Genomic DNA, 13,642 nt, shown 5'->3' with positions numbered 1-13,642 from the left:
TCTTTCTGGCTTACTTCACTCTGTATAATAGGCTTCAGTTTCATCCACCTCATTAGAACTGATTCAAATGTATTCTTTTTAATGGCTGAGTAATACTCCATTGTGTATATGTACCACAGCTTTCTTTATCCATTCATCTGCTGATGGGCATCTAGGTTGCTTCCATGTCCTGGCTATTCTAAACAGTGCTGCGATGAACATTGGGGTACACGTGTCTCTTTCCCTTCTGGTTTCCTCAGTGTGTATGCCCAGCAGTGGGATTGCTGGATCATAAGGCAGTTCTATTTCCAGTTTTTTAAGGAATCTCCACACTGTTCTCCATAGTGGCTGTACTAGTTTGCATTCCCACCAACAGTATAGGAGGGTTCCCTTTTCTCCACACCCTCTGCAGCATTTATTGCTTGTAGACTTTTGGATCGCAGCCATTCTGACTGGTGTGAAATGGTACCTCATTGTGGTTTTGATTTGCATTTCTCTGATAATGAGTAATGTTGAGCATCTTTTCATGTGTTTGTTAGCCATCTGTATGTCTTCTTTGGAGAAATGTCTGTTTAGTTCTTTGGCCCATTTTTTGATTGGGTCACTTATTTTTCTGGAATTGAGCTGTAGGAGTTGCTTGTATATTTTTGAGATTAGTTGTTTGTCAGTTGCTTCATTTGCTATTATTTTCTCCCATTCTGAAGGCTGTCTTTTCACCTTGCTTATAGTTTCCTTTGTTATGCAGAAGCTTTTAAGTTTAATTAGGTCCCATTTGTTTATTTTTGCTTTTATTTCCAATATCCTGGGAGGTGGGCCATAGAGGATCCTGCTGTGATGTATGTCGGAGAGTGTTTTGCCTATGTTCTCCTCTAGGAGTTTTATAGTTTCTGGTCTTACGTTGAGATCTTTAATCCACTTTGAGATTATTTTTGTGTATGGTGTTACAAAGTGTTCTAGTTTCATTCTTTTACAAGTGGTTGACCAGTTTTCCCAGCACCACTTGTTAAAGAGATTGTCTTTAATCCATTGTATATTCTTGCCTCCTTTTTCAAAGATAAGGTGCCCATATGTGCGTGGATTTATCTCTGGGCTTTCTATTTTGTTCCATTGATCAATATTTCTGTCTTTGTGCCAGTACCATACTGTCTTGATAACTGTGGCTTTGTAGTAGAGCCTGAAGCCAGGCAGGTTGCTTCCTCCAGTTCCATTCTTCTTTCTCAAGATTGCTTTGGCTATTCGAGGTTTTTTGTATTTCCATACAAATTGTGAAATTATTTGTTCTAGCTCTGTGAAGAATATACTTTATTTTTAATAAAGCATTTACTGGGACTTCCCTGGTAGTCCAGTAGCTAAGACTCCGTACTCCCAATGCAGGGTACACAGGTTTAATCCCTGGTCAGGGAAACTAGATCCCACATGTCACAACTAAAACCCAGCACAGCCGAATAAATAACAGGAAAAACAAATAAGGGGGGAAATTATTATAAATGAAGTATTTTGAAAAAAAAGAAAAAAGCATTTCCTGAGTGCCTGCTATCCATTCGATCATCCACTGGTTTGTTCATTCATTTATTTGTTCATCAATGGCACCCCACTCCAGTACTCTTGCCTGGAAAATCCCATAGATGGAGGAGCCTGGTGGGCTGCAGTCCATGGGGTCGCTGAAAGTTGGACACGACTGAGCGACTTCACTTTCACCTTTCACTTTCATGCATTGGAGAAGGAAATGGCAACCCACTCCAGTGTTCTTGCCCAGAGAATCCCAGGGACGGGGGAGCCTGGTGGGCTGCCATCTATGGGGTCACACAGAGTCAGACACGACTGAAGCGACTTAGCAGCTTAGCAGCAGTCAATAGAAACCTTCAAGCATCAACAGTGTGCCGGAATCTGTGAAATGCACTAGAAATAAAAACAGTACAGTGCTGGGACTTCTCTGGTGGTGCAGTACATAGGAATCCACCTGCAAATGCAGGGGACAGGGGTTTGATCCCTGGGCGAAGATTCCACATGCCAAGGAGCAACTGAGCCCACGGGCCACAACTACTGAAGCCCACACTCCCTAGAGCAGCACACCGCAACTACTGATGCCTGGGCACCTAGAGCCCGTGCTCTGCAACAAGAGAAGCCACCACGATGAGAAGCCTGCACACGGCAAGGAAAGGTAGCACCTGCTTGCCGAAACTAGAGAAAGCCCACGCACGGCAAAGAAGACTCAGTGCAATCAAAAAATAAATAAAACTTTAAAAACTAGTACCGTGCTTGACCGTTTTTAAAGCTCTTTTCCACGCACTGCCTTGTTTTACCTTCCGGCTACTTTCAGTCTGATGATAGGAGAACAGAGGCTCTGAGGACGTGGTGATTTGTCCACGATCCCAACTAAACAGTGGCACAACGGCCTCCAATGACTGTTTTCAGACACACAATCCATTTTACTTTACAGGACACTTCACTGCTGGAAGGACAGGGTCATTAATAAATGAGTAAGCCTGGGCCTCTCCCCACCAGTCTCCACAGTCTGTGCTCCTGGGACGCAGGACGCCTCCCCTCATTGTAGTCTTTTCCCCACGGCCCTACTGGAGTTGCTGGTTCTGATTCATCTCTGTATGCCAGGAGGCGCCTGCCCAGAACACAGAACGGCCTCTGCATGATGCCTGTGTCCAGCTGGGTTCTCAGCTGCCAATGATGGGGCAGGGCCCAGGGCCCAGGCGGTGCCCCAGCTATAAAGAGGCTGAGAAAGCTTAGGTCTGGCTTCTACCTGGAGGAGTGGGACTCAGAGTGGGGAATGTTCAGAGGTTCTGGGAAGCCAAAGAGCATGCCATGGGTGCTGTGTCCTGGCCTGAATTTGATTCTGCCTGACTGGGGAGACCCATAAATATTTATCCTAATTAAAGGGTAATTCTACTTTCTGCAGAGCTTCAGTGCCTCTATGGGAGATCAGGGCCAGGATCCAAGACTTCTGTGTTCAGATGGAGTCCTGGCCAAGGAGGCCTTTGAGCTGGTCTTGGACAGAAGGCCTTACTCTGCACAGTCACAGAGACACATGGGCTCCTGGCCCTGCCCCACCCACGTGCAGGGGCAGGACGCACTGGCATCTGGCCACTCCCAGGCGAGGTGGGAGCCTCAATACCTAGAGGCCTGTGCAGCTCCTGCCTGGACGCCAGTGTTGGGAGGAGTCATCGAGTGTGACACTGAGCAACCCACTAACAGCGCCCAGCTAAGCTGCAGGTTCTGGGGGTGATCCTGTCCCCCACCCTAAAAAGTACACAACTCCTCTACCCAGCTCAGTTTCTCCAACACTGTTGAGAATACAGAGACCCAGAGAAACACGAAGATAATAAGTAAGAGAAATGGTAGCTAAGATAAACATGATATAGTCACATGGCCAGGGTTTCTCTGATGGCTTAGCAGGTAAAGAATCCACCTGCAATGCAGGAGTTGCAGGTTCGATCCCTGGTTTGGGAAGATCCCCTGGAGAAGGGAATGGCAACCCACTCCAGTATTCTTGCCTGAAAAATCCCATGGACAGAAGAGCTTGGTGGGCTACAGTCCACGGGGTCGCAAAGAGCTGGACACGGCTGAGCGCACAGTCGCACAGCCAAACCCATGAGAGAATAGAGGAGAGGTGATTAATGCTGCCCCGGGGCCTGAGGAGGCTGGAGAGGAGGACTGGGCCCGGTGGTGAGAAGGACTGGCAGAAGTTTGCTATGCAAGGCAGGGGAAGGAAAGGTGTTTCACAGGAGGGAACAGTGGGCTGTAAACAGGCAAATCACTGAGGTGCGCTGGGGACGGACAGGAGGCAGGAAGCAGGCAGGAAAGGCCAGTAGGGCAAACCGGAACATGAGACCTTGCTGCGACCTTCAGACAGAGACCAAGCTGCCTGGGAAGTTGTGGCATCTTGCATTTGAAAGGAAAATGAACATCTAGCCTGAGAAATAAAGCTGTGTATGTAATGCCCACTCTGTGCTCAATGGTTTACGAGCTTTTCCTCCACACCATGCAACGTGCACGCTTTACAGGTGTGGACACGACACAGAGCCATGGTTTTTCTACGGTACTAGCCCTGTCTGAGGGGCAGCAGGGCATAAGGAACCCTCACAGAACCATAGCAGTTCCTTGAGGGTGAGGACTCCCTTACATGGAAGGAAGCAACTTGGAGCTGTTTAAAGAGTTCGGGACTTCCCTCATGGTCCAGTGGCCAAGACTCAAGAACCCAGGGCGGGGGGCCCAGGTTCGATCCCTGTTCAGGGAACTAGATCCCATGTGCCACAACAAAGACCTGGTGCAGCCAAATCAATCCATAAATATGTAAAGAGTCTGCTCTTCTGAACTGAAGATCTGAAACCTGGGCCCCTGCTCTGGGCCACCATAGCGCCATCCAAGGTCACTGAGCCCAACACCTTGAATGGGCCACTGTCAAGGATCCCCCAGACTGAGGCTTCTCAGCGGCAGCGCCCGTGTGCCTAGTGCGTGGTGCTCAGTGACAACTGTTAGATGAAGCTTTCTGCAAAGAATTCTTCCAGTGGTCTGCTGGCTGCAGCCAACGCCTCAGGAAGTAGCTCCCAGTCTCTCTGGTTCACCAAAGTCACAGGGAGAGGGTGGGGCCCCCCTCCACTTCCATGGTGCCACCCAGGGGTGAGAGTGCTGCTGGAGCCCCCAGGCAGCTGAGTCAGGGTTGGGGAGGGCTTCCTGGAGTAGGAGATCCAAGAGCCTAGGTTTCCCCACGAGGCGGGGGTGGGGTGCAGGGTGGGGGTGGGGTGGGGGAAGGGGGATGGGTGGGGCTCCGGAGTGAGGAGGGGTCTGGTGGGGGCTACCTGGAGAGGGCTCTGGGGGGGTGGGGATGGAGGTGGCCCCACCTCTCAGGGCTGCATTTCCCCCTGTGCTTCTGCTGCCTCAGCAGGCTTGCCCAAGGTGGTGGGTGTTGAGAGAGGGTGGAGGGGGCAAAGGAACCAGCTCTCCCTGAGCCGGGGTATGGATCAGGCCCTCTGGAGCTACATGCCAACCTCAGCTGTTATTTGTGGTAACTTCCAGCCCCTCCAGGCCTGTTTGTCGTTGCTGTTTAGTCACTAAGTCGTGTCCGACTCTTTTGCAGCCCCATGGACTGTAGCCCACCAGGCTCTTCTGTCTGTTGGGTTTCCGAGGCAAGAATACAGAGTAGGTTGCCGTTTTCTCCTTTAGGAGATCTTTCCAACCCAGGGGTTGAACCCACCTCTCCTGCATTGGCAGGCGGAGTCTTTACCCCTGAGCCACCTGGGAAGCCCCCAGGCCTATTTACTCATCTGCAAAATAGGCTCAATAATGGGGTTTCCTGAGGACTCTGTGGAAGGTGATTTTTGCTGCTCTTTGCATTTGTCTGTTGTTTCTGAGTTCTGTGGAGGTTGAGCGATGAACCCACTGGACCCTCTGTCAGATTCACAATAGTCAGATCTGGCATTTTTGAGCACTTACTGGAACCGTCCTAAGTTCCTTATGTGTATTGTCATTTCGTTCTCACACCACCCTGCTATTAGCTGTGTTTTGCAGATAATGAATGTGAGCTTTCCATCCACCCATTCCCTCACCCAGCACTGCTCATCAGATGCCCGGTGGCCTGGGCTCCGGGTCAGCCCACACTCGTCAGCACACCTGGCTTCCCGAGCCAGCCAGATGTCTGGGCAGGCCTTGCAGCTCCCAGACCTGTCGTCGCACCCTCTTTCGGCCCCGCCTGGCCGCTTTCCCTACTCACCTGGCTAGCTTGGCGGCTGCCAAGGCTTGTCAAGCTTCCCCCCTCCACAACCCAGTTGTTTGGGTGCTGGCAAATGCCAGGCTGGTGAGCAGCCCCAGCTTCCACCGGCCCAGCTGCCCTTGCCCTCGAGGTGCAGGGTAGGCGTGGGGCAGGGAGTAGGGGAGAGACAGGGTGTCTCCCAGGCTGGGAATTGCTGAGACGGAACTGTAGCTGAATCACAGCATTAACTCACCCAGAACTGTGTGTGTCAGTCGCTCAGTCGTGTCCGACTCTTTGTGACCCCGTGGACTGTAGCCCGCCAGGCTTCTCAGTCCTTGGGATTCTCCAAGCAAGAATACTAGAGTGGCTGCCATTCCCTTCTCCAAGGGATCTTCCCAACCGAGGTATTGAACCCGGGTCTACTGCATCGCAGGCAAATTCTTTACCATCTGAGCCACCAGGGAAGTCCAGGACTGGGGCTCAGGAAAACAAACACCTATGCATGTCGGGGGAGAGACCCAGCATCCCTGGAACATGAGTGGCCAGGAGGTGTCCTCTGCCGAGGTGCAGGCACAATTTACTTCCCTCTCTGAACTTAAGTGTTCCCAACTTCTTCCCTTATTCTGAAACCAGCATGAGCCCAAGGAAGAGAAGGCAAGGGAGAGTTTCCCCAGATAAATTAGGAAGTGAAGTCTCATGGGAATGGAGTGGTGTTTCAGCCACCTAGAAGTGGCTTCTGGGCTCAGGGAGCTGAAGCCCAAATCCAGAACTGACAGTCTTAGGAAGGCAGCTTGGACGTGGGAGGACTAAGTAAGGCAACTGAAGCACAAACATCAACTCCCACCTCTGCTGTTGGTGGCCAAGTAAGCAAAAGTGACTCACCTATAGATGAGCATAAGTGTCCTCATCCCTGAGATGGGAGCAATCCCACCGCGTGAGAATCAAGTGAGGATGACCACAGAGGAGACACCAGCGCCCGCAAAACCAGTCCTCAGCAACCCAGCTCCACAGGAAAAGGGCTACAGGCAAATAGGTTTGGAAAACACTCTCTCCTCTCTGGAAATGTGTCCCACAGGTAAAGGATTTGGAGAAGCCCTGTAATAAGGAAAGTATGTGGAAGTTCATGCCGGGTTTCCCCAACCTGGCCCAGGAAGGAAGCATTCTGTGGTGGTGGTGCTCTGAGTGCCCTGTATGCGAACTTCAGGTGGCCGTGGCATTTGGAAAAGGGCAAGTTGTCCACTTTCATGGGGGAGAGGAGTCAACTAAGAGAAGGGTGGCAGCAGCCTGGAAACCGGGTGGGCCTTCAACACGCTCCTACACTGGTGGGTGGAAGTGGACATGAACACGGCTGCACTGAAGGCAGGGGGGCCAGGCCGATTACAACGTCAAAGTCTCCGCCGCTTGATCTCTAGGAACAAATCCACTTTAGGAACTTATCCTGCCTAACTGCTTGCACTGAACTGTATGTACAAGAATCTTCACTGAAGATCATGTGTAAATACTAAAAGGGAAAAAAAAAAGTGAACAATCGAGACATCCAGCCCTAGGGGAGCATTTGAGCGATGACTGTCTATGCGTACGGCAGCCTGGACCGTTACCATGGATACAGCGTGGCTGTGCACTCTGATGGGCAAGACTTCCCAGATGTGCACTTCCGCAGAAAAAGAACTTTCTCTCCTGTCTCTTTATATATATATATATATATACACACACACACATATATATGTCTTATTTTTTATATTCAAGTAACACTTCAGTGAACATTCTTGTAGATATACCTCATGTAAGTATTTACAGAGGAATAAATTCCTAGAAGTGAAATTGCCATATCAAAAAAAAATTTAGTTCATGTTGATGCTTGGCAGAAACCAACACAATATTGTAAAGCAATTATCCTTCAATTAATAATAAATAAAATTTAATTATAAAAGTTTTGATATTTTTATGTTATATATAGTATATATAGAGAGAGATAAATGTAGACATATAGATATGGGTGCATGTATATATGCATATATTTATTAGTGTAATATGTATATATACATACATGTACTATATAGGTAGACATATATATGCAACCTACTTATACAAAGATATATGTGTGTGTGTGAATACAGATAGAAATGACACACATCCATATTCATATGTACCCAATATCAATACTATAACCACATAGAAAAGTATCCAGAAAGGGATATGACAAACTTAACAGAGGCTCTCTCTTCAGAGGGACATGTGTGATTAGGAATAAGGTGGGGAGGACAATGACACTTAACAGCATTATCATCCTGCTTTTATTTTTTACAGTGAACCAATTTCAACAGTAATGAAACTGTCTTTTTCTTTTTGGCCAAGTCATGCAGCATGGAGGATCTTAGTTTCCCAACGAAGGATTGAATCTGGGCCCCCTGCACTGGAAGAACGGAGTCTTAAACACTGGACCACCAGGGAAGTCCCAAGATGTCTTAAAAAAAACCCCACTAAAACTAGACTGAGGAGGATGGCTTTGCTTTGGCAGCCAACTCAAAGCCTTTGTTTTTTCGTAACCTGAAGCCACGGGTGTTTGTTATGAATACAAGCATCAAATGACAATTGGATCCCAAGATTCATTGCTTTTGGTTTCAATAGAAAAATCACTTTTTTTGGTTTGTATTTGAAAAATACCAAAGATCGCAATAATGTGTAACATACCACTTACAAGAATATATTGAAAGAAAGATGTCAGAACTACCTTTGTTAACCTGAGCAGTCTTCTCTCTGAAAATAACGCTCCTAACAGTCTCCAGGGAACAGGGTGGCGCAGATTCCGAGTGGAAGTCTTGTGAGGCTGTGGGGCACTCTCAGAGCCTGTCTGCTATGCGTTCATGGTCCCTGGTCTCCAGAGCACACAGCCTAGAGGGGGCATGTGAGCCAGCAGTGCCCATCTGCCGTGTTCCCACACTCACATCTGTGTATTGGCCACTGTGCTTGGTCCCCAGGCCCTGTTGCATTACTGACCTTCTGGGATTCTTTCCCATGCTTTTGAAGTGTATCCTTTAGAAGAAGTTCACGTAGTTCGGTTTTCTTGGTGGGGAACTCGCTGTTTTTGTTTATCTGTGATTCTCTTCCTTTTGCTCTCATTCTTGCAAGGTGGTTTTGCCAGTTACACATTCTAACTTGACCATCTACGGTTCGTGGACAGCCTCCTCTAGTCTTAAGTCTCCCATTGTTGCTGGTGAACAGCTGTTAAATTGTCCCTGTGTTAAATGCTCTGGCTTTCAATCCAGAATGAGCCCAAGATCCTCCGTCTTTGGTATTCTGCCCACATTATGTGCCCAGCTGTGGCTTTCTTCTCGTTTACTCTGTTTAGGATTCATGGGTTTTCTTGATTTTGTGGATTCAAGTTTTTCATCAGGCACTCTTCCTTTAAAAAGTAACTTTCTTCCATTTTCTCTATTCTTTCCTTTGGGGACTCAAATTTGATGTAGCGAGACCTTTTCATTATATTCTGTTTCTCCTCTCTTTCTACCTCTTTCCTACTCTCCTCATCAGTATAAGTACGATAAACATCTGTCTTACCGTTACATTCTAAAGAATTTTCTGGCATATTTCTCCAGTGCATTATCTCTTCAGTTGGGTCTCATCTATAATTTAACTCATCAACTGAGTTTTAAATTTCAATAATTATATTATTCATTTTTACAAGAATAAATGAATTTTCTGGAAAAGAAGGGCATTCCTTGGGGGTGTCAGCAAAGGTGAGAACAGGGGCACAAGAAAGGGAGAGGAGTCCTGGGTCAGAGGGACGGGGGTGCTGTCCAAGTCCATTTTTTATTAGATAAGACCTCTGCTGCCAATTTCATGGATGCCTAGTGTGTGAGAGCATCCAGGGGTGCCAGGCGGGAGGGGACCAGGAAGACCCAGCCTAGGGTGTGTGGATTTGAACCTCCCCATTTTTAACCCAAGATCTCAAAAGACTTCATGATTCTGGTCCATTGGACTGTCAAGTTAATGCAGGTAATTTTGGAAACAGTGGTAACAAGACCGAACTGGAACAAGCTTCTGGCTCTTATGGGCTTCCCTTGCGGCTCAGCTGGTAAAGAATCCGCCTGCAATGTGGAAGACCTGGCTTCGACCCCTGGGTTGGGAAGATTCCCTGGAGAAGGGAAAGAAAGGCTACCCTCTCCAGTATTCTGGCCTGGAGAATTCCATGGATTGTACAGTCCATGGGGTCACAAAGAGGCAGACACGACTGAGTGACTTTCACTTTGGCTATTTATAGACCACTCCAAAGTGTGACCCTCCTGGCTTGGCTTTTGTTGAATTTGAAGATCCTGGAGATGCAGCTGATGCTGTCTGAGAGCTAGACGGAAGAACACCGTGGCTGCCAAGGAAGAGCGGAACTCTCGAATGGTGAAAAGAGAAGCAGAAATCATGGCCCACCTCCTTCTTGGGGTCGTTGCCCTCCAGATGATTACGGGAGGAGTCCTTCATCTCCATGCACATCTCCAAGACGGAGATGCTTCTCCCAGAGCCAGAGCAGGTCCCTTTCTAGAGACAGGAGAAGAGAGAGATCACTGTCCCAGTAGAGAAATCACAAGCTGTCTGGTTCTTTCTAGATCTTTCTAGACCTAGCAGGTCTAGGTCAAATGAAAGGAAATAGACCTCTGAAGTCCAGAAAGGCACACAACTAGTTAGGGGCAGAGCCAGGATTGAAACATAGATCTTCTTATTTCTTTAGGGTCTAGCAGTTGGTCAGGACCACCCAAGAGGGAAGGGATTAGATACTTAAAAGACTGAGATGGATTCCAGTCCGTGTCATCCAAAATAAACTACGAATGAAGTATAGAGAGACCCAACAAAGATCAGTTGTTCTTCCATGACTACTTTGACATATTTATTTTAAAAAGTATACACTGATAACCCACCTGAATCCTCCTCTTTTTGTTTCCCCTTTTGGTGCCCCTGCTTTGTGGTACACGAAGCACACTTTCAAACGAGGCTACTAGGAATTGCAGCCTGAAAAGGGAGCCACAGCTTTGCCTGCACTGCAGCAGGCAGGACGGTCTTGAATGCAGCTGGAAGCCAGGGAGCGGTGGGGGGCTCCCGGAGACCCGCAGCTCCTCCCAGTCGCTGATTCCGGGAAGAGCGGCTGGAAGGCAGATGCTTGAGGAGGCTAACGTTGGGGCACCGTCGCCACCTGGTGGCGTAGCCTGGTTAATGCCGCGATCGCGCCTACAAGCCCAGAGAAAGGAGAGAACAAAGGAAATGTGGGCGGAGGCGCCAGGCTGGGCGATTTGACTTTGCCGAAAGAATTGCTGAACCGCCTTGTGCATTCCTGGAAGGTGCTAGCCTCCGAAGAGCTGATCTCTTGGTTCTCCGAGTGTGCAAACAGAGAGCCCTGGGCCTTACAGGACTTCCAGGCGTCATTACATGGAAATTAGAAAGACCACAGTCTTGAGATCTTAGAATCATCAAGGTAATCCCCATCCCCCATCCCTGCCGCCAGGTCACTGGTCACAGGGGCTGAGAACTGCCCGAGGTCACCCAGCTCCAGTCGCTGTTCCCGCCTCCGCCTCCGCCCCCGCCCAATATGGGCAGCCTTTGTTCACTAAGGTCTCAGCGACATTCCGGCCCCAGGCGGCAGAGTTTACCTTATCTCTGTGGCCCTCCCTGGGGGCACAGGGCCTTCGGACCCACGCCCTCTGCCTCCCTCTCCGCGCTGGAGCTGACCTCCCTCCCGCCTTCTGCTCCCCTTCCCTCGGGTCCCCGCCGCCACCGAGACCTCTGTCCTACACCTGTCCTTTCAACTGCCGTTTGCACATCTGGGACAAGTTGCTGTCACCAGTCTGGATATTTCTCCGGGGCAGTCCCCTCGCGTTCACCCCCTGACCACCCAGAATCTGTACAGTCCACTGTCTTAACCCGCCCTGTCCACGTAGGAGGTGCTCAGCACTGCTGTCCCCTCCTCCTACAATGTTTTCTTTCGAAATAACATCATACTTCGAGAAAAGTCGCAAAAATAGTACAAAGAAGTCCCTTACCCGCTTTGGTGGTGATTTAGTCTCTAAGTCATGTCCGACTCTTGGGACCCCATGGACTGTATCCTCTGTCCATGGGATTTTCCAGGCAAGAATGCTGGAATGTGACATTTCCTTCGCCAGGGGATATTCCGGACCCAGGAATCGAACCCCAGTCTCCTGCATTGCAGGCGGATTCCTGCGTTGCAGGCAGATTCTTTACCGACGGAGCTACCACTGAGCTGTGGGAGAAGCCCTACTCCCTTTACTGAGAGTCATTTATTTTTAACATTTGCCACATTTGCTTTCTTATCCTTTGTTTCCATCACACACACGCACTCTAAGAGTTTATTAAACCATTTGAAAGTAGGTTACATCATATTCGTTAACCTTCAGTGTCATTTCCTGAAAATAAGGATATCCTTATATAATTATAAAATTCAGGAAATGTAACATTGAGACAATATTTTAGCCTAATCAATAGTGTGTATTTCAGCTTGGATAATTGTCCCCAAAATGTCCTGTCTAGCACTTTTTGTTTCTGTTTTGTCCCAGACCTAATTCAGGTTCACATATTTCATTTACTTGTCATGTCTCGAGTCTCCTTAATCTGAAAAGTTAGCCTCTATTGTTTGTGACACTGATATTTATGAGGGATACAGGTCAGTAGTTTTATTAAATTTCTCAATGCACATACTTCCTTTCCTCCTGTATTTTTTGCTTTAAGTGCCAAAGGTCTTCCCAGGTGAAAGTGAAAGTCACTCAGTAGGTCTCTTTTCGACCCCATGGAATTCTCCAGGTCAGAATACTGGAGTGGGTAGCTGTTCCCTTCTCCAGGGGATCTTCCTGACCCAGGAATTGAACCAGGGTCTCCTGCATTGCAGGCGGATTCTTTACCAGCTGAGCTACCAGGGAAGCCCAAGGTGATGCTAGTGGTAAAGAACCCACCTGCCAGTGCAGGTAGACCTGAGACACGGGTTCGATCCTTGGGTTGGGAAGGTCCCCTGGAGGAGGGAGTGGCAACCCACTCCAGGATTCTTGCCTGGGAAATCCCATGGACAGAGGAGCCTGGTGGGCTACAGTGCATAGGGTTGCAGAGTCAGACACATGCCAAGGGTCTACCCAGTTCCTCAGTTTAGAAGCGTGGGCCCCTCCCTCCCAGCCTCACCAGGTCCTCACGCCTACTGCCCTTCTCTCCAGTGCCCTTCTCTCTCCTCACCAGCCAGCCAGCCTCTGCTCTGCCCTCAGCGACTGGACTGCTTCTCACAAGCTGGTTGTTTAGTGTCGTCCTGCAGCATCAGGAGAGCTTGTCAGAAATGCAGACTTTAGGCCCCAGCCCTACGGAATCAGAATCATTTTAACCTGTTCCTCTTGCATTTATTTGAGAAGTCCTGCTCTCAGACATCCCTGAAACAGAGCCCCCAGCTCCACACTGAAGGAATGTCCCTCTCCACTGCCCCTGACCCTGACCTCATTCTTGCCTCCCTACCTTCAATTGTGTGCTGTCACCTCTGCACCATTTAGTCCTTCCTGGAATGCCCTCCTGAGACTTCAAGATGAGGCTTAAAGGCCACCTCTTGTACACTTCCTGTCACTCCTCTTGGGTGCCATTTCCTCTGAACCTGTCTTTTATTGTAGCTTCTGTTATACCCAAGTGTTACTCCCAAAGGCTCCTGATCTTTAAGTGATTATTCCATTCATTAGTCAGTGAGCTTTCTGAGGGACAGCCTGCATCTTATTCACTTCCTTATCTCCAGGGCCTGGCACAATTCTAATGTCTGTTGAATGAGCACATAATAGAAACAGCTCTTTGTGGGCTTCCCTGGTGGTCCAGTGGTTTAGAATCCACCTTGACAATGGGGACACGGGTTTGATCCCTGGTCCAGGAAGATCCCACGTCTCTAGGTAACTAAGCCCATGCACCGCAGCTGTTGAGCCTAAGTGCCCTAGAGCCCAGGCTCCA

The 13,642-nt window shown here is 48.8% G+C and overlaps 1 pseudogene; it reads left to right on the top strand.

The window, feature by feature from the left end:
* Positions 1-7,242: 7,242 nt before the first annotated feature.
* LOC133234958 (serine/arginine-rich splicing factor 3-like) lies at positions 7,243-12,455 on the top strand (annotated as a pseudogene).
* The last annotated feature ends 1,187 nt before the right edge of the window (positions 12,456-13,642 follow it).

Source organism: Bos javanicus, chromosome 22 (assembly GCF_032452875.1).
Source record: "Bos javanicus breed banteng chromosome 22, ARS-OSU_banteng_1.0, whole genome shotgun sequence".
NCBI classification, from domain to species: Eukaryota; Metazoa; Chordata; class Mammalia; order Artiodactyla; family Bovidae; genus Bos; species Bos javanicus.
The sequence above is the reverse complement of the archived record's forward strand: the minus strand, read 5'-3'. Positions and strand labels throughout refer to the sequence as shown.